We start from the raw sequence: 20,852 nt of genomic DNA on the forward strand, positions 1-20,852 counted from the left end.
GAACATTTTCCTATGTCCTAATTGCCACTTTTCCCCCCTTCCCTCTCTTGTTTTCATTAGTCACTGGAATATATGGCTTCTTTCCAAAGGAGAATTCTCTGTCTGCTTCACTGCTCAACTCTGTCTACCAAGTTGAGATAAACAATGTTCTGCTTTAACCTCTCCTCTGGGATCTAAGACAATTTAAAGAACTTGAAACCAGTTGGACTTGGCCATATTTCCAGCATTACCTTGGCTTGCTACATGTTCTGACAGAATGCATTAGGCAGTGGGTTCACACTCATCCTGTGTTCGTGTTACCCACTTGTATTCACTGTCATTTGATAGAACGGAAAAAAGGAGATAGAATAGTTATTTTAAAAGATCTAACCATTGCTGGATGTGCTCCCAAGATTTCCTGGATATCTTTGCCTCTTTTTTTAATTGTATGTATGTATGTACTTGGTTTTCTCTGATCTCTTGAAGTGTTGAACAGATGAGAAAAAAAAGTGACCATGAAGCAATGGTAGTTCCAACCTCATAGCAGCTGCACTAAGACTACAAATTGAAATATTAAGGGAGAATATTTTAACATGCAAATGCCAAAAGCTGCTCATAAAGGGAAACATCTAAGATGTGCTGGAATTTGGATGAATGACAACTGTTTGGGGGTAAACCTGAAGTGCTTCCATGCACTTCCATATTTCATGGGTATTTCATTATAGAAAAGAGACAGAGACATCAATACTGCTTTCATACTCTACAGTTCAACAATTTATTTCAGGTTTCCCTAAGTAGAAAAAAAAGACACTACAGTGTCAAAAGAGAGAGACAGAGAAAGAGAGGAAAAGGTAGGGGGGGGAGAGAAGGAGAGAAGGAGGAGAAAAGGGAGAGGAGAAGGTAGAGAAATATTATCTAATTTAGAGTGTGTGTGACAGCAGTGAAATGAAAAAATAATGATATTCACATCAAGATTATCAAGATCAATAACAGGATTAATGCATCTGACCACAGCTGGTTACTAATGTTCTGATGTCAGTGTGACCAAGTGAACATTTAGCTCCACCTGAAGTCTAAGATACAGGTGCAGAATTTGTCCTGTCAACTTTTTTGCTATGGTGTAAAAGAAGTATGCGGAATCAAGATAAAATTGAAAGCTTGCAAGTGTTAATTTCCACAGACGTTGGATTTCTGAACAAGGCCTTGGCTATAACATTCTTGCCAGAGTTCCCAGAAGATGACAAGGCATGTGAAATGTATCCTGCAACATTTAATTTCAAAGCTCTGGTATCAGAAGTTTCACATAACTGAAATTTATGAATTTATTGCACCAAGCCAACAGTTGGAGAGATGAAACATATTTCCTGTAGTGCACCAAATCCAAGTAAATTCCTTTTACTCCCAGTACAGCAGAGGTCGGAGGCCAAAGGCAATCATCAGGCTTGGAAAAGGCTGATGACTGATGTGTACATGGGGATTTGCATCTCCAAAGTGATCAGACACCAATACCTTTCCTTTCCATCTTCATGACAAACAACAGTACTATCCAACAGTGATGAGCCCAGGGAGCAAGGCTCACTCTTTCAACGTGAGGACCTCACTCCCATGTATGAGGATCTGGTTATCTTTCTTGTCTGGGACAAGACTAGAAAGGCTTCAAGAATATCTCTATTTGCAGAGCACTGAGTCAAGACTGTCAAGACTGTGTTTGCAGAACACTTTAGTGGATCCACTGAATACTTGCTGCTGCTGGGGAGAGCATGGCTCAGGCAGAGGAGAGAATAGGACAGGCAATATGGGAGCTGAAGGAAAGTTACTTTTCTCAAGCAATCTTGAAAGCTCTGCCAAATTAATTATTGCAAGACAGCACTGAGCTTTAAGCTGTGACTGCTTGGGAAAAAGAAGTCGCTGGGAATCCTTCCCACCCCTGTGAGTAACTGTGTAACTATTATTTCTTTTGTCTCCTATAAAAGAAAAAAACAGCCTGGCACCACATTATAAAGATAGACTGAAAACATGTGCTGACTTGGCATCTAGTTGTGTCATACAAATTTTAAGCCACAACAATGCAAACAGAAAAAAATTGGGTATTATGCAGCAATAAGAGGGAACACTGCCTAATCAATTAGTTCCCTCACACTAATTAATCTGGACAGCTCACTGAGAGAAGCACATCTTATTTTTGGAATCCTTGTGTAATAAACCAACATGAGTTACCATATTGAATCATGCCACACTATGCATTTAGACATAGAATCATGTATAGATTTACATAAATTGAGTATATATTTACTTAATAATTAAAGGAATATTCATTTATTTTGGTACTGCACAGCTACTTCTCAATCTTTCAAAAAGCATTACAGATGCTAACATCCCTGTTGGGAAAAGAAATAGAAATACTTTTTCCTTTCCAGAGGACAGTTGATGGGACACTGTTATCTCTCCTCGGATTTTTTTGTGCAAGCCGCTTGTATTTCAGCCTTTTCAGGATGAAGTCTGTGATGCAGAATGCAGCTTCCCATTTTGACAACATCACTGACCAATGAGCATTAAGTGCATTTATGACACCTTGGTTTTTCTTCTACTAAAACAGTGATATACTCTTATCACACGAGACACCAGATTTTAAGGACCTTCAGACACAATATCAAGTTGTTAGAAATATGTTTCAAGAATGTCAGATATTAAATCTGATCCTTAGCACAAACGTGGAAGACTTGTAGTTCATCTGTCTGACAAACAATATTACTCTGAGAAGTGCCTTTGCATTCTTACAGCCACTCTTCAAAGACACGCTACACTTTTGTTGTTGTTGTTACAGATTACCACAGTTTTTCTGAAACTCTTAACATCTAAAGCTTGAGTGTGCCCTGCCTATTGCCTTTAAGCAGTTTTATGCAAATCCACCCATTTCTTACAAACAGCACACAAATACTTGGTGCCCACAAACTCGTTCCCCAGAGTCTCTGTCTCTAAATCACTCAGGCAAGTAGCCCTAAATCACAGGAAGTTTCAGCATGTAATTTTCAGTCAAAATCTGCAGAGCCTCTGAACCAAGGAAATCCTGCATATGTTTGTTCCTCATATTTACATGCAGGGTTGTTGTCCCATAGCATTCTTAAACCTCATACAACAGTCACTGGGTGTGGTTTTTCAGTGAGCACTAGTATGTAATCAGCAGTGGGAAATCAAGGGAGTCCCTCACAAATGAGCCCTTCAGGGAAGGCAAGGAGGAAAGTGGTAAGGGTGGATAAAGGAGAGAAACTAGCAGCTAGTGAAGGTTGTTAGAAGATGAATAGCTGCAGCAAAAAAAGCAACCAGATAGAATGGAAGCCAACTTTTTACTCTTCAAATTGAGCTTTCTATAGGAAGGACTATATTTAGTCTCTAACAAAAAGCAGTGATGAATCAGAGGAAACTGTTTAGACACAGACTCATTGCTTGGCATTGCAAAGGAGGTGACATGCTCTGGACTCACTCCTAGTTTGCACTGCAGGGCCTGTCAGTGTGCTGACACCCTGAGCAACTGCATACAGGATCTTCCCACTCCCCACCACTATGGAATGAGGCCTGCCAGAAACTATTCAATGTTCTGGAGAACCATACCCACAGACCAACGTGAATCCAACTCAAACAGTAAGTATAGCATTCTTGCCAGTTGGATTCACTTGCACTTTATTAAAAACAAACAAAAAAAATCCATGAAAAACTTGTCTCCAAATGGACCTTTGCAGGTTGTCAGGGCTAGTAAAAGAAGGGCACTGTCCCTTCCACATTTAAGAGGTCTACTCCATGTGGTACTCAAAAAAGAGTAACATCTTTGTATTCAGGTCTAAAAACTGAACAAAAGCAAAGAGCAGCTACCTGTTGTCTAGAAGCCATCCTTCAGCTCTCATTCTCCAGTCTCTGAAAGATGTTCTGTTCTATCTGAGGCACTGCAATTGTGGTTTTACTTTTGAGCTGAGCTGAAGGCGTGTACCCAAAGACATTTGTTTAGTTCTTTGAGATTCAATGCCAACATAACAATATCTGGTCATTTCTGCAATTAAGCTCTCAGCACAACTGGAGTTTTTTTCAGAACTGCTGTTTGCATAATTTTGGGCAAAGCCAGGCTTCTAAAAGTTAGGTTTCCTTAAGTAACAGAACTATGCTGGCAAGGGCTCATAATTAATAGAAATAGAGCTTTGGTGGTAAAAAAGACAAAAAAAGAGAAATCCTATCCCCAACAATGGTTTGTTTAAAAATAATAATAATGAGTTTTCCATAGTCATCCAGAGAACAAACTGTCAAGACACTTGAGTATGAAATATTTGATCAGTCTGGTAAGTAATAAATTAAATTGGTTGAATCCAAGAAATGGAAATGCAAGATGAGTGCAGCAGGAAAGAAAACAGAATTCCTTTTCTTGTGCAACTGTTTGATCAGCTGCATCACCATTCCCAGCAGGGTATTAGGTGTTCAGGCTGGGCCAGAGTCCCCTTTTCACTTTGGAAGGTGAACAAGGGATAAGATTATCTGTCTCAATGCAGAAGGACTTAAGGTGATAAGACAGTCTAATGAGGACATGTTGATCCGTCAGAAAAGAGAGAAAGGAGAATTCTCAGCATAGAATAAAGTCTAAAACTTAGTGGTGGGAGTGGTCAGCTTCACTCCAAAGAGGCACTCATTCACCCTGAGACTATCCTCAGCTCCAGTGGATGCTTCCAGTGTCACACCTGGCCACTGCAGAGACAGGCTCTGGAGAGCACTGTAAAAGCACAGGTGAGAGAGGAGGAAAGCAGGAGACATAAAAATGGATTGGGAGCAGACAGTAGTAGTAGAACAAGAACATTTATGATTTTCCATGATACATCTCAAATCTATTTGGCAGGTACAAAAGACCAGGGAAAAATGAGACTCCATCTTCTTAATGCTCATAACTGATTCTACTGATAGACTTGTCTGTCCTTTCCTCTTTTAATGTCTTCTATTCACTTTGTTTTGGGGAGGAAGATGCCTCTCTTTGTAAACAGTATTCAAGGATGTTGTGGACTTCAGAGTTTAATATGTTAGCTCTTCCTTTGTTAAGATCTGGATTCCAAGCCCAAGTCCATCTCAAAGAAAAGTATGTGTGGGCATTTCATCCTTTTTAGTAGTAGACATCCAAAAAGTAACTCAGAACTGAAGCAGACATTTCTGCCCAGACAAGTCCTACAACTGGAACAACGAATGCTAGTGCTTTGAAAATGTTTCAGTCCTGAGTAGTACGTGGGCAGTGCAGCCAGCACCTGCCTGTGATGTATACAGCACAGTCTGCTACCATGTGTATACCACAGCCTGTTTATGATTAAAAGCAAAATGTAACATAATAAAGAGAACTGAATGACAGTAGGGGACAATTAAACTGCTTATGCTTCCACTTTGTGGTTTGAAACAGCATTTGTTGCCGAGTGCATCAGTCTGGTTCATGCAGATTCTCATAATCCAGCCTGAGTCCTGACATCAGAAAAAGAAAGAATTGATAAGCAACAAAAATAGAATCTGAAGAGGCACAAAGCCTGAACTGTAATGCAAGCAGCAAATGCCAGCTCAAGAAGTTCCCTAAGACTCTATTCAATGCGGCAGTTCTAATGAACACTTAAGGACCGTTCTCCTTTTTGGCAAAATCATGCTAGCATCAGAATTATCAGGTTTTCCACATCTTCCTTCTTTTCTCTGTTTCTTACACAGCACCTAGTAAACCATGAGCACTTCTGATGGAAATATATTTAACTGCAGCAGTATTATGATCAAGTAGTTATTTAACAGCACTAATGAAACACAGTGAGTGCTGCTGCAAAATACACAGAACTCATCTTTGTTAATCTTTCTGTGCTCAGTGGGAGCAACCTCAAAGATTTCATTCAGGTGACTGACTTACCAACCAAAGCTCAGGCAGTTTCCAAGAGCAGACACTGCACTATGTACAATATCTAACACAGACAGTTCACAACCGATCTGTAGGAACTGCTGAACATTTACATTGACTACACAAGAGAGAACCCTAAACCAAGTTACATGTACAGCTTGAGGACACAATTTCCCTTCTGCCATTATTTTCAATTTCTTCACAGAAGAACAGGTACAAAAAAGGGGATGATCACTGACCACTGGTGTCTCTGCAAGCTCTACCAAAGCTGCAGCCCGGTGCAGAGCATCCCAGTCAGCAGCAGGTGGAGCCCGGCCATAACGCTCTCCTTCCAGGAGCTGATTCTCTTTGATTTTCTCTCCCTGATGGTTCTTGTAGCTGATTTTGACAAGCAGAAGCTGATAACTGGAATATCCTGACACAGTACAACTGTACTTACTTGTCCTAGAACTGCCTAGTACAGAGAAATGAGCACACACCAATTTTAAATCATCTACGTTCATAATGTTTTCAAAACTCCTAAACTCATTTCCCAGATGATCTGAAGGAAACTAGAAAAGTATGTACAAAGCACACTTTCCAGAGATATGTAGCTCCTCACGTTGCAATAGGTAGCCAAAGACAAACCAGAAATCTCACTCCTGTGAGATTTTGCAAAGATCCTTTAGACATAAGAGGTTCAGATTGCCTGGAGCAATTCCCAGCATCTGAAAATACATCTGGAATTTATAGGATTGGAATATAAATCTCTAGAGAAACTTTCAGGCCTAACATCATGCATGCTGCATTTTCCTCCTGAGAGACTTCCTCATCCCTACCTGAGCTCCACAAGAAAAGAGGAAAAGGAAGCCAACACTTGACATGGAAAAGACTCAGACCTCTCATGCACAGCTCAGCTTGAGCCCGACCTTTACACCCGACAACCTCCTGTTATTTGAGTATCCCCAGTCTACCTGACATTCCTTCCTTTACTAGAACTGTCTGCCCAGAAAGTTTGCCAAACCATTGAAGGTAGAGTAAACACTATCTGGAACATGAAGGGCAATTCTGTTTCTGCTGATAAAATACAGGGGTTCATCAGGGGGTTGGTGCTGCTGGCTCCTTGCTTTCTTCCTGTACAGCAAAGCTGAATGCATTGATTCTTTATCTGTCTGTCAGAGAGAAGATGACTCTCGTTCTGGAGCCTTATTCATCATGCAAGAGATTAAAATTGCAATCCAAAGTGCAAAAAAACTGAACAGCTAAACAAGAGTTCTGTTAGACCAGAAAGTCTTGGGTTCATCCAGTGGATACAGCAGAATCCAGATGTGCCCAAACTGGGGTCTCTACAGAAGCTGCAGCACTGAATGTCTCTTCTGATGGAGAAAGCATGCTGATGCATGGAAAAATTCTACAGCCAACCCTACATTAGCTTACCCTGACCTGAAGCTGTGCTTCAACCTCCAGAGAGGAAAGCTTGTTTCCTTAGGCTATTAAGTGTAATTCAACCTGCTGTTTTCTCCCTTTCCAGAGGAAAGAACAAGCTTTCTGAAACAAGTCATGTACCCACAGTAATGGAGCAGATCTCCAAAGTATGCGAAGATACTGAGAAGGAAAAGGTTGAGTTCTGGCACTTCACTCAACCTCTTTATCTTCCTCTCCCAAAAGCTTTCTTTTAGCCTTAAAGTTGCTCTGGGCTCTCTGGATGTAGCTTCACTTGTCCATCCCCAAACGACTCTGTTTTCTTTATCCGTGGCCTGTCTTACACTAGGCCATCTCGAGCTTTTCACTCCTCTTCTGTAGACAAGCAAATTGCTTTTCAGTCTGTGCTGAAAGATGCCCTTCCTAGGAACAAGAGGTTCCTTTCCAGGCTCATATTCTCCCAGTTTTCTTCACACTAAGGAGGAGTGTCAGCTTTTCATCACACTCGGAAGATCTGGAGGACTCTTACAGAGACATTAGGGCTCCTGCCCTGCAAGTACTTGAACTCACTGTAGTCTACATTTTCCTTCATCTGTTTAGACTTAGTGTTTGTTCAGAGTTAGAACAGCATCAACCAGCAGTGCAAACGTATTTTCATACAGCCACCAAACAAACTAATGTGACAGCTTTGGCCATAGCAAGTTGTTTTGGAAAAGAAGAGTTTAAAAAGGTGCACTTCACCTTTCATCTTCACAAGGCATGTCTGACCCATATGGTGTGACATCAGATTAGAAAGGCCTGAGTAGGCCCTGCACTGTCACATGGAGATACAAACTCATTCCCCAGGAAGTATGTTAGCATTAGAGCAGCCTCCCAGCAGAGGTGATGAGCATGCATGACTTCAGAAGCCAGCTTGCCCAGCATGCTTCGTGCACAGCTTTCTTTTCAGGCCAGGGGCATATCCTCAGAGTCCCTCTGCTCCCAAATCCCAACACATATAATTGCACCTTGGGGAGCAGACAGATGGCCAGACTTCTTCAGCCTTCCTGGATCTCTGTTTTTCTCTCCAAATACACCAGCTGTTTTAATGAAAAATAATATCACTAATTTTGATCCTTGGCTCAAAGTAAAAGCAAAAGCAAAAAATCAACTTTTCTGCCATATTAGAAGGCATAGTCTGGGGCTTGGCAGAAGGGAAACAGCTTTGGCCTGGATCTGTGCAAGTCACAAGTGGTCTGGCAGAATTTCACTTGTTCAGCCTTTCAACCCCAGGTGAAGCTGAAATTCAACACGGGGCAATAATCCTCTAAAGCGCAGCGCAAATCAAAATACAGCATGTAAAAACATGCAAGATTATGAAACAGTACTCCAGAAAACACTTCCTCAATTTCACTGATAGATTCAGTTCTTTTGTGGGTCTTCTACAAGGAGTCCACATAATCCTTAGTTTTCAGCCATTCATCAGCAGAAGGAATCTTTACCTATTGTTAGAGAAAAAAACAAACCAAAAACATGTTCATGGACAAATGCACCCTTGCTCTTTTCTTGCACTAGGCTAGTTGTACTGGATGTGTGGCTGTGGTGACAGAAGTAAGTCAAAAAGTAAAAGAAACATTTTCTTGGGCATCCTGAGGGAGTTCAGAGCTCCAAGACAAACTAAAATCTTGGTGGCTGAAGTTGTAAGGCTCCATCACCACGCAAGGAACAACTCTGCAGCCAAAGCCAGCTCGGTACTACTTATGCCACTACAACTTCTTTTGTTAGTCATCATTCTTTTTGCACAGGTAATAAAAGTTCAAACACAACACTCAAGACCTCTTCTCAAAAGTGGGATCACAAGCACTTCTAAACCCATGGCTGCCTCTCTCACAAGGGAGCAATGTAACAGTACCTCATCTGGATTCAACCAAGTGCAGCCAAAGCTGATACTTCCTGTCTCTCACTGCTCCCCTGGATCACCTCCAAACTATTCTTTTTTTTTCCCTTGTTCACAGCTTCTCTAAGCTCTGAGGCCAACCCCAAAGTTCTAGCCTATTGCTCAAAAAAAAAAAAAAAAAGCCTATTGCTCTATTTCAAGTCAGCTGCTTGAGCACCATTATGGTGATAATTAGCTACTTGATTAACCACGTTTGGACAGCTGCCATGAAGGCCACTGTTTTGTCAGGACTTCAGGCAGAATTTCTGCCTGTTGCATTGATTTGCAGAAATGGGTATGTTCATGAAGTTTATCGGCCGGTGACTTTTCTGTGCAGAAATGAGAGCTAGAAGTACAGCTAGAAGTACAGCTATCTGCTTTTATCATCCTCACCAAAGTAGAAGGGCAGTATCTGCCCATCTTCTCCACTGTGTTTTCAAAAGAGCAGGCTAAACAAAACCATCCCACTCCATAAGATTATATTTGGATTCCTTTACGTCCTTCCTCACAAAAGACAGACACTTCCACAACCCTGTAATGCTTCTGTTTTTCCGCATACATCTCTGATACTGTCCCAGTGGCAGTCTTCTCTCTTTCCAAGCAGGCACCATTCTGTTTCAGTTGTTGCTGTCTGTAGCTTATCAGTCATGGTAGCAGCTATTCAGAGCAACACCATGAATAAATCCCCATCCAGCATCTTCTATTATGGCAATACTGAAATAGATAAATTTTGTTGTACCAATCAATTCACCACCAGCTAGAACCCTATTATACTTAGCCATGGGCCCACTCTTCTCTTCTCACCCCCTTCTAACCTCCCAACATGACAAACCATCCAGAATAGAAATATGGAAGAGGGAGGAGGGGACACTGAGAACACCTTGCTGTGAAGTGCCAATATCCTGTGCTTAAAGTCCTCCACAATATTCTTAAAAACAAGAACAGAGTAAGGAAGGTGACTACAAAAGGGTGAAACCAACAACTCTGTCCAATGTACACAACCAGCTGAAACACTTGGATATGGGATGCCCCCTCACGCTGAATGTTTCCTTCCGGCAGCCAGGCTGCTACGTTCTTGGTTTTGATCTAAAACCAACTGGTTCAAGAAGTAACACAAAAACAAAAATCCAAACATCACATTATTCCACTGTCATCTTCAACTTCCAACTGGAGGAAAGAGGGATTTCAGATACAAGTCTTATCAGTGCTTCCTGTTAGTTAGCTTACATTTCTGGTACCAAACTTTGTAGAAAATTGATTTGTGTCCATATGAGTGGGTGCTAATAGTCATGCATCATTCTTCTGTTTTGAAAGTCAGGACATACTAGTTCAGACTCAGCTTTATGGTAACATGGCTGTGAAGATTCTCTGATGGAAACAGGCCACATGCTTCCAGCTCAGAGACTTAGAAAAATGAGCACAGCTCTGAAAAGCATAATGAGGACATCCAAATTGGCATATCAAACTCCAGCACGTGTGCACTGTGTCCTCCAAGGACCTGTCTCTAAGTTATTTAGATTAGGAACCATCCATTTAATACATTGTTCTTGGAAGAAGTAACAGGCTCAGAAAGTCAGAGGAGGAAGCAAACATTTTTTTAAGAGAATAAGGGACACTGACAGCATATTGGAGCTTCTCACTTTGTGCAGTGATCTTGGTACAAAACAAATACAATTATTTAATTTCAAATAGAATCCTTTTAGCAGCCCTGCTATGTTTTAAGCCACAGGAATTTCACATATATAAAGAAGTATTTAACTAGCATCTCCTGCAGGGTATATACTGAATAACAAACAGCATGCAAAAGATATCTTTGATATAAATCTGTGTTTGGCTGTACAGTGAGAAAAGCAGGAAGCTCTACAAAACCAGGCACTTGAACAGCATGATTTGCTATTGAAAAATCCAGTTTATGAACCATCTGTAGTCAGAGCTTCTTCACAGTCTTCAGAGACAACATGTAGATACAGTGTTCCTTGCTGCTCAAAATGTGAGAGGCCATTTCACAGTTACACTATTTAGAATCTTCTCATTAATTGTCAAGGGTCAAAACTAGCAGAGTAGCCTGGAAAAGCTGGCTGAAGTATCAAGGCCTGGGCCATGATTCAGCAGGAACAGAGAGGGCAGGATCACTCCAAAGTCTTCTCTGGCAGGAATATGCATAGAAGAAGAGTAGCTCTCTGTAAAGGCATTCCCAACATTTTTTCTCACTTTGGAGTTGCCAGGGAGACAAAGCTGTTCAAGGAAGGTGAACTCATTCAGCTCGTGTTTGCAAGCATAAACTGAAAATCCCAGAGTGGCAAAGTACCGACATCACAATTTACTTTCTGTATTAGAGCAACTTCTGCCTCAGGGAAAGACAGACACCAATAAAATTCATAACAAAGCAGTACAACACATACACATAACCCAGCACAGAGAAGCACACACTTGTCTAATTTTAAGCAGCTAATTGCAATTTTCAAATTCTTCCCATAGACTATTGCAGTTTTGAATATTTTCCTTTATAGGGTCTGGGAAATTGTTCTCAGAGAGCATGTTAAAAATATCTCCCCCAGCATCAGCTTCAATTTACAATGTAGACATTGTACAATGTGTAAGTTGTATGACAAGCCCTAAATATTTAGGAATAATTTAAAAATAATGTTATATCTCTATATCAAAGACTGAAAGCGACTAAAAGCAAGATCTGAAAAGCTTCACTTATTTCAAAGGCTGAATTCTTGCTTCAGTGGGGTTTAATAGTATCCCACTTGGAAGAATACAGCCTTGTGTTCTGTTCCCCTTACTTTTGGGGCAAAAGAGGTCCCTATTCATTCAAAAGTAAAAGTCTCATTTCTTCTTTCTTGAAAGCCTCATTTACAAGAATGACTGGAATAGGATGAATAATGTTCTCAGAGAGCAAAGGTTATTCTATTTCTACAATTAAAGCTGGGGTTTTTTTTCAGAAAGAAATAAGAAAAGTGAGACCCAAAAATTTGTTGCCTATGACAAACTTTTCCACAGATACTACCTGTGAAAACCTGAAAACATCTCATAATCTTAAAGGTGATAAATACATACTTAAATGTCAATGAAAACATCACTTAGATTTAGCAAGCGTGGGTCATAAGAAGAGGATTTGCTCCAAAGACTTTTACCCAGTAGCCACTGCTTCAGATCCTATATTCTCTGCCCCCAGGCCTCAGTTGCTCTCTGTGCCAGAACACCACTGCCTAATGCCAAAAGCCTCTGCCTCCCTGTCCTCCCTGTCCTCAGGGGGGAAGGGTGTCACCTGAGGATTCAGGTTACCTGAGGACCTGTTTTCAAGTACAAGTTACTCTAAAGGGTGAGATAATATCTGAGGTGCCAAACGTAGACATGACAGCAATTCATGCTGGTACTGAATGTTCAGCATTTTTTATATCTTCTATTGCATCATGGTTAATGCCACAGTTTTTATGTTTAAAGAATTTCTAGACTGTCCATAAATTCAAGCTGAGAATGAACTGGGCATAGAAATGGAGCCACCCAATAGTACAAAGAGTTTCTTTTGAAAATCATATGTAAATTGCCTAAGTATGTCAGCAGGAGAAACTGCGCATTCTTAACACACCTGGGGCCAAATCAATACCCCAACGGGCCATATTCATATGTCCAGAAAGTGACTTGTGCCTACAAATGCTTTATTTACTTCAGCCTAACATTAGCCCCTTCGCACCCAAATCTGTGTCCTTGCTCTTGTTTGTTGAGCTGATTTTACTTGGAAAGACCCCTGTAATAAGAAGCATGACATATTCCAACAGGCTAAAAGTTCTTCGAGGTGGAAGAGTTACCATCATACAAAAAGGCAGAAATAAGCATTCTCAGCCATCTGCAAAATGAGTAAAAGCCTTTTTCCAAATAATTTGACACAGAACTTCTAACCTTGTAAAATTTTCAGTACAAAATCTTGGAGATGATGTCTACAGTCCAGTAATGGAAATAACCTTTCCACAAAAACATTTCCTGCACGTTTCTTACTTGGGCAGTCATCTGCATTTATGTTCACTTCTGTATTTGCCCCAAGACCCCAGCTCACACAGTGCTTTGCAGAACAAGCAGTGGTGTCGTTTCCTTTGAAACACCAAACTCCTGGAGTTAAAAACATGTGCAAAGTTTGTTCTTAAAACAACAGAGATGTATCAAAACAGAAACAGAAAACATGAGAGGGAGGAAGAGGAGAATGACACTGTGAAGCAAAAGTAGACTTCATACATTTTTAACTGACACCTTACAACGTATCAGCTCAGATCCATTGCCACAAACCCAAAACAAATATGATTCATTGACACAGACCCATATACCACCACTGGCAGTGGAGTTCTACAGGTGTGGTATAAGATAAATGAGAGGTTGCATTCTTTCCAGTATTACTGATACCTAATTCTTATGGCAAAACATGTAAACATTTAGCTTCCTAGTTAGGGATTTTAGAATTATTGCTCAGGCAACATGAGCAAAAGGACTGCAGCAGACTGGATCACAGCTCATCCAAGTTGCAGCTGGGAAGGGAAAGTGCCTTTGCTATTGCCCTCCCCTGGGATTGGTACAGCTTTATCCCTGCTGCTGCTCTTCACAGCATCATCCCTAATGGCTCAGAGACACCAGGACAAAACATCCCACTAGAATCAGCCCCCTCTCTGTGACTGGCACAGGGAATAAAGTTCAGGGCTGCAACAGTTCCTGGAGGGGAATTTTTCTACTCTTGGCCCTGTAGCACACAATCCAGCTGTGCACATCTGCAGAAAGGCAACCTTGGCTATTCCTCAGTTGCTTTCTGGTTGACTCTAAATACTGATACCAAGAAGAGGTGACTACTATACTGAAAAACAGATGCTGAGAATTTGGCAAGAGTCAGATTTCTGTGCTCCAGTTAAAGACCTGATTCTCCATAGATTTTTGACAGCTCAATTCCTTACTGTCCTCCAGGGCACCTTCCACTCTATTACCATTCTGCCAGGTGCACTGTGCTGTGATGCTGTATGCTGTATGCTGTATCTGTTAATTTTCAGTTTGCAAATGCACATTTCCTGCTAAATGTGGGTGGTCTTGGCTCATGTCTCAGCTTTCAAGAGTATGGTCCTCATTCCCAGGGCACTGAAAGCACTCAACACAGTTCATGCAAATGGGATGCAGCACTGAATGGCTACAGAGAGACCTTGTAGAAAATTGTTTTGTCAGTCAAGCTTTGTTTATTGCATGCTAGTCTAGTGAGAGAACCTGCTGTAGTAAAGCAAGGATGAAATAAATTTATTCAGGATTTTTTTTCAGATTTTATTAAGTTTACCTTTTAGTCAGAGTAAGGTTTATGATAGACAAAATGGATCTAAATCTATTGACAGCACAACAGAAAGCATCTAGTACCCACTGAAATACATGCCCAAACCAACAAGTCAATAAGAAAACATCAGCAGTAAAAGGGAATTGTACTTGCACAAAAGTTTTGCACAATAATAAGGTACTAATGTCAAGACAAAACAAAGCACTTTGCTGAAGTGTAATTCTTGAGTAGTCACCAGAATAGATACCACTCTTACACAGCTATACACTGCTACTATTACTGGGAGAGTTTTGTCATAGCCTAACATGGGACCAACATGACCTCAAGAAGTGCCAACTGTCAATTTCACTGATTCAGAAGGTAAGGCACAGAGAGAAAGGTAGATCAAAGTCAAAATTCAAGATAGAGTATCTTTTTTTTGTTGTTATTTTTGATACAGAAAGACAAGAAATGTGTGAACATAAAGCGCTTATTCTCAGGTTAAGAGTCACCATCTTTGGTTTAATCTAAAACAGTTCTCTTCTAAAGCTCTTTGTTTTAGCAAACAAAATGAGTACCAGGTTGGTCAGATATCCAATTAAAATCAAGTGTAAACCATCAGATTGTCTCTGGCTCACCCTTATAGAAAAGCAAACAGGCTTCCACTCAGGCAAGTTTCACCCAAGTGTGTTTGAAACACACAGCAGATGTTGTCCAAGTACTGCTGATCATAAATGTCCTTAAGACTAAGAGGGCTCTAATGTCTGACTTCCCTTTTCCCATGCATAGAAAACAACAGCATTGTTAGCAACTTCACCATTGAGAAAAGGTTAAATATGACATCAAATATTTGTTTCTTAGTACAGAAAGTAATATGGCAGGCAAAGTCCAGCTTGTTTTGGAAGTTCCAGTGACATTTCTTAATAATATGAGTTATGTTATGTTGTGTGAGGATATCTCTTACATTATTAGCAATATAATGTCATACACCATTCTTTTAACGTAGTTTAGCTGTCTGTAGACCTAAGCTGTTCTTCAGCTAATTTTCAAGTTAGAAAAAGTTAAGGAGTGCAGTTTCCTTCTATGTCCTTCAAACCAAAAGGGCTGAGAAAAATCTCACCTACTAAGGACCTGTCCCACCTACTAAGAACTGAGAAAATAAAAGCTATCAAAAAGATACCACCCCAATGGTCTTCCAAGTCAGATTACAAATCAGAACAGATTGCCTGTGGCGTCTCTTTGACGAGACCTAGTCTCCAAAACCAGATTGAGAGATTATCTACCTCACAAAACAAGATGTACTCGATTCTTATGCTCTGCAAGAAAAGCTAATCTTTATTAATTAGTTGGCATGGAAACTCCTGGCCTTGGGAAGGCTATGAATGGTACACGAAGATCACATGCTAATTGCTTTTAGTAAACACCACCATGATTTGCCTAAACAAACAGTAAGCAAGGAAAATATTGGCCTATTTCGGAAGTCTTGCAAGAGAAACAAATGCCACAGGGGTTAAACAAACAAACAAACAAATAAATAAATAAGGAAAAGTTTAGGATATTGTGAATAACAAGTACTGCAGCTCTTACACGCTTTCTGGCAAAAAGCTGTGATACCAGCTAATGGTGCCTGAATGCTGAGCAACTGAAAATATCAAACCAGTAATAGCAAGTTTGAAACAGCACTCCAAAACCAGGGTGTGAATGCCCATGCACTTACCACCTGCTGGATGATGCATTTAACAGAGAGAGGCCAGGTGCAATGGTAGAAAGCCAAGGTTCTTAGCAAGAGACTTAAATTATTTCTTCACAGAAATAAAGACTTCTGGGAGTAGGTTGTTCAAGCTGACTTTGGCTTCTTTTCCTCTTTTCAGAACTGTCTAGAGCAAACTTTATCTCACAACAAACAGATAAAAAGATACACAAGACTGATCTCCCCCAGCACTGAGACACACCACCTCATCAGGAAAATAAAGCTGAACAAAACAGAACGACAGCACTGAGGCCACAACATCCAGCTGAACCTGCCAAGCAGGCAGAATGCAATGGACAGAGCTGAGCTCTCTCCAGCAAGATAAAAAAGAGCTGAAGAAGCAGATCATCTGATTTCTACGTGGGGCTGTTTTGACTGTTTTCTGTTGCATTTGAGGGATGGATGAAGGAAGGACAAAAAGAGGGAGAGGCATTAAAATTTGTAGACTTCTGGTTGATTCTTATAACATGGTGGTATCAGCTGTGTTATACTGGGAGTAAATTCAGAAACAAAAAAACTCCTGTGGAGTACCCTTGACGATAACTGCCCACCTCTGCATTAACAGTCCTCTGTTCTGGTACTGCTACTACTTCTCTGGCTTTCATACTTACAGATACATTTTATCCTTCCAACTTTCTTCTGTTGAAATGTTGGGATACAGAAAAAGTAGGATGCACATTATGTGTGTTATGTATATACATATTATATATATAGATATAGCAGTGCAAAATGGCTAGTTTTGCTATGAATTTTTAAAGGGAATTCTACAGATGTTTCCATTCAGGAAGCATTTGACAATACTTGTAGGATTATTGTATGATTTATTCTGGATCAGAAAACTATTTTATTTGATACATAAATGGAAGGTAATCAAATAGTTTGATTCTTCTGAAGATGGTCAAAATTGGAACAAGGTAATATTTGCATGACTCCTCAAATAAATTCGCTAGCTGCTCCAAAAGAGATTAAAATAAAATAACACTCCTACGGCTGACTTGGGAGATGTTAATTTCAAAATTCAGACCAACTTTTGTTGCAACAGTTGTAGATGTGAGCCACAAGAGGTGCTGGTAGTAGGGTAAGAGTGCAGGCATAGCAGCAGTGGCTGCAAGCAAGCTCATGGCTGTCTTGTTCACCCAGACACTGAAGCAGATTCTGCTGTGACATCAATCCCCATGTTGTCCTGTGTTACTTCACTGCCAGCAAGCAAGCTAGCTGAGGTGGTGCTGCATGATCTGCAACTTCTGAGTAGACATTCCCTCGGAAGAAATAGTGGTCTTCATTGTAATTAGTAACAGTCTTGTAATTGGTGACAAATATTTAAAGCCTTGTGTTTCAAAACAGTCTCCTGAAGCTGGAATGAATCTTTTCACCCCAGGATGTTATGTTAAGATTGAATGCCAGGGCATTACAGCACTTGTTTAACTGAAAGCTAGAATAAACACAAAGGTGTTAGTGCTGATAGGGAGGGTTTTCATGGTTGTGCATGGAGCTGAATGAGCATGTTACCTTCATACACACATAGAGGAACTGCAATCACCTACCAGCACACACTTCAGACAAATTGTGTGTGATAAAATAATGTTATAATTAATAGTGATATGGTATCTGATACCAGCTGAAACCCTGGAGTAATCACAAGTAACCACGAGTACTCTAGAATAAGTTTATGTCTGATGAAAGAACACTATGAAAGGCATCTGTCTAGCCATTCAGTCATGACTACTTCAGTCTGATGGTAATTTCAAGTGCATGCCAATTCTTTTGACTGTGGGATGGTTTAAAACTGTCTTTTTGATTTTTCTTCACAAAGTTCAAGCAGAGAAAGTGAAAGAATGTAAATAAGTCACTACTGGGTGTAAGAAAGCAAAATAATGATTATTTTAAACACTTCCATTGGAGAGGTAGGAATGTTTAAGAATCTACTCAAAACAAAGTTGGGGCAGTCGGAGTCTGACTCAGCTTGCTTGCTGGACTTCTGTCTGGCTGCTTCTTCTTTTCTGTCTGAAGATAACACACTGACCTTGACATGCTAAGTCTAACAGCCTCTCTGCTTCTTGACTCTCTGCCTTATGCCAGGGGGGTCTGGGGGGGCTCCTTCTGGTTTGGGGGGGGGAGAGACCCCTTGGGGGAAGCAAAAGGAACTTGTTTGTGCTTTTCTGTTGATTGTACATATTTTTAAATGTTGTGAATAGCGTATACTTGTACATATTCATTGCATTTCATCATAGATTGTAGATTTTCTTGTAAATACAGCTTCCGTTTGCTTCCAGACTGAGCTAGCCTGGTGATTGTTGGTGTGGGAGGATTTCAGCTCTCACACTGTTACAGACTGCTTGAAAGTTACCTGCACGTTACATATCTGTGTTTTACCTAACTACCCAGAGCAATGAATCTAGCAGGCAACCTCTGAGATAAACCTGCAGAAAGGAAAGTGTCAAGTGAAGACAGAGGGATCCCATTTATTAGATGGCACTGAGGTTGACTTTCAAAAGGTATGGTTTCCTTTACATTTGATTCAAACTCTCCGAATCATGAATTGCTTATCCATCATTTTTTACAATTCCATTAGAGATTCCTAAGACTTCAACTTATGGAACATGTGCTGCCATCCAATGAGATCTGGACAGGCTGGAGAGCTGGGCAAAGGAGAACCTCATGAAGTTCGTTAAGAAGATGTGTAGAGTCCTGCATCTTGGAAGGAATAACACCATATACTAGCACAGGCTAGGGTCATCCTGCTGGAAAGTGGCTCAACAAAGAAAGACCTTGGAGTCCTAGTGGACAGCAAGTTATCCATGGGACAGCAATGTGTCCTTGTGGCCAGGAGGGCAAATTGCATACTGGAGCGCATCAGGAAAAGTGTGTCCAGCAGATCTAGGGAGGTTCTCCTTCCCCTCTACTCTGCCCTGGTGAGACCACACCTGGAATGCTGCATCCAGTTTTGGGCTCCCCAATTCAAGAGAGACAGGGATCTACTGGAGAGTCCAATGGAGAGCTACAAGGATGATTAGGGGACTTGAAAATCTCTCCTATGAAGAAAGATTGAGAGAACTGGAACTTTAGTCTTGAGAGAAGAAGGCAGAGGCGGGAATCTTATTTATGTCTATAACATTTGAAGGGAGGGCGTCAGGATGAAGGTTCCAGTCTCTTTTTGGTGGTGCCCCATGACAGAACAAGCAAGGACAGGTACAAGCTAGAACACACAAGGTCCCACCTCCCCATGAGGAGACACTTCTTTATGGTGAGGATGACAGAGCACTGGAACAGGCTGCCCAGAGAGGCTGTGTAGCGTCCTTCTCTGGAGACTTTCAAAACCCACCTGTATGCGTTCCTATGCAGCCTGCCATAGGTGATCCTACTTTTTCAGGGATGTTGGACTAGATGATCTGTATAGGTCACTTCCAACCCCTACCATTCTGTGATTCTGTGATAATTCCCATGAAATATTCTCATGAATATCCCACATGCCATTTAATGATCTATATTTGCCATTTAAATGTCAAAGTAAGAACTGGACTACATATAAGCAGACAAGCGTTCACTCCTTATGTAAACTGCAGAAGCTTACTTTCATTAACAGGGACACACTGTGAACTGAAAGACTTTTTTCCATTCCCAGGACTGCAGAAATACCCATTTTTAACCCAATCTCAATTTGCTTGTTTTTTAATACTCATCAATAACACATCAAATTGTTGTTGAGTTTGCTTTTCAAAGGATGTTTATTAAAACTTTGATTTATTCATACAACTGGTTATTTGCTTTGTAAATTAGTATACCTGACCTCATTAGTAAGCACATGGAATACACAGGGCTTGATGCTATAAATAGATTTGTTGAAGTTGTATTTAAAACTGGAAAGATCATAATTTGGCTTGATCAGAAAGTTGTCTGTTGACAATGTTAATTCTCAGCCAGTACAGAGTCAGGCTCTGCAAACAAGGCTTATCTGAGGCCCTCCAAAACAGTCCAACACTGTTTTTGTAATAGGAGAATTTTTTAGTACCAGAGAAGCAAAGATTCTTATGAGACCAAACTGAAAAGAAGCAGCACTTGTCTTGTTTTTTGTTTTGTTTTGTTTCCAGAAAAGTCACAAAAGATGATCAGGTAGCATTTCATTCAAGTTTAAACACTTTCACTGACATGTGTGAACACTGAGCAAATGTCTGTGGGAAGCCTATCATGGGAGATTTCCAAGGGTAACAGATTGCTCATTAGCCTCCACCTATTTAGCATCACTGTAGAAAATTGGCTCAGCAGAGGGGGTTTGAGACAGAGCAGGCTTATAATCAGAAGGAGGACTAATCCATTGCTGGAGCAAACATTGCTGAATTTCTACCTGTCCTCTAAAAAGAGCGTCAGCATTTCACCTTTATTTTGATGTGTATGATCTGAACCGTGATGTTTCAGCTGTGAAACATTTTAGCCAATTGTTTAAAATGCCTCCATAGGCTCCAGCTCTAGTTAGTTGAGATGCCTGGAACACAAGGCTGACCTCTTCAAGGACTGCTTGCATGTTGCAAAGAGCTGTTCATTATTTTGATCTCCTTCTAGCATTTTGCATAAACCCACAAAAACATCGTCATTGACAATTAATCTGATGCAAATTCTTGTTTTGTCTCCTGGGACTTTT

Source organism: Indicator indicator, chromosome 13, assembly GCF_027791375.1.
Source record: "Indicator indicator isolate 239-I01 chromosome 13, UM_Iind_1.1, whole genome shotgun sequence".
NCBI classification, from domain to species: domain Eukaryota; kingdom Metazoa; phylum Chordata; class Aves; order Piciformes; family Indicatoridae; genus Indicator; species Indicator indicator.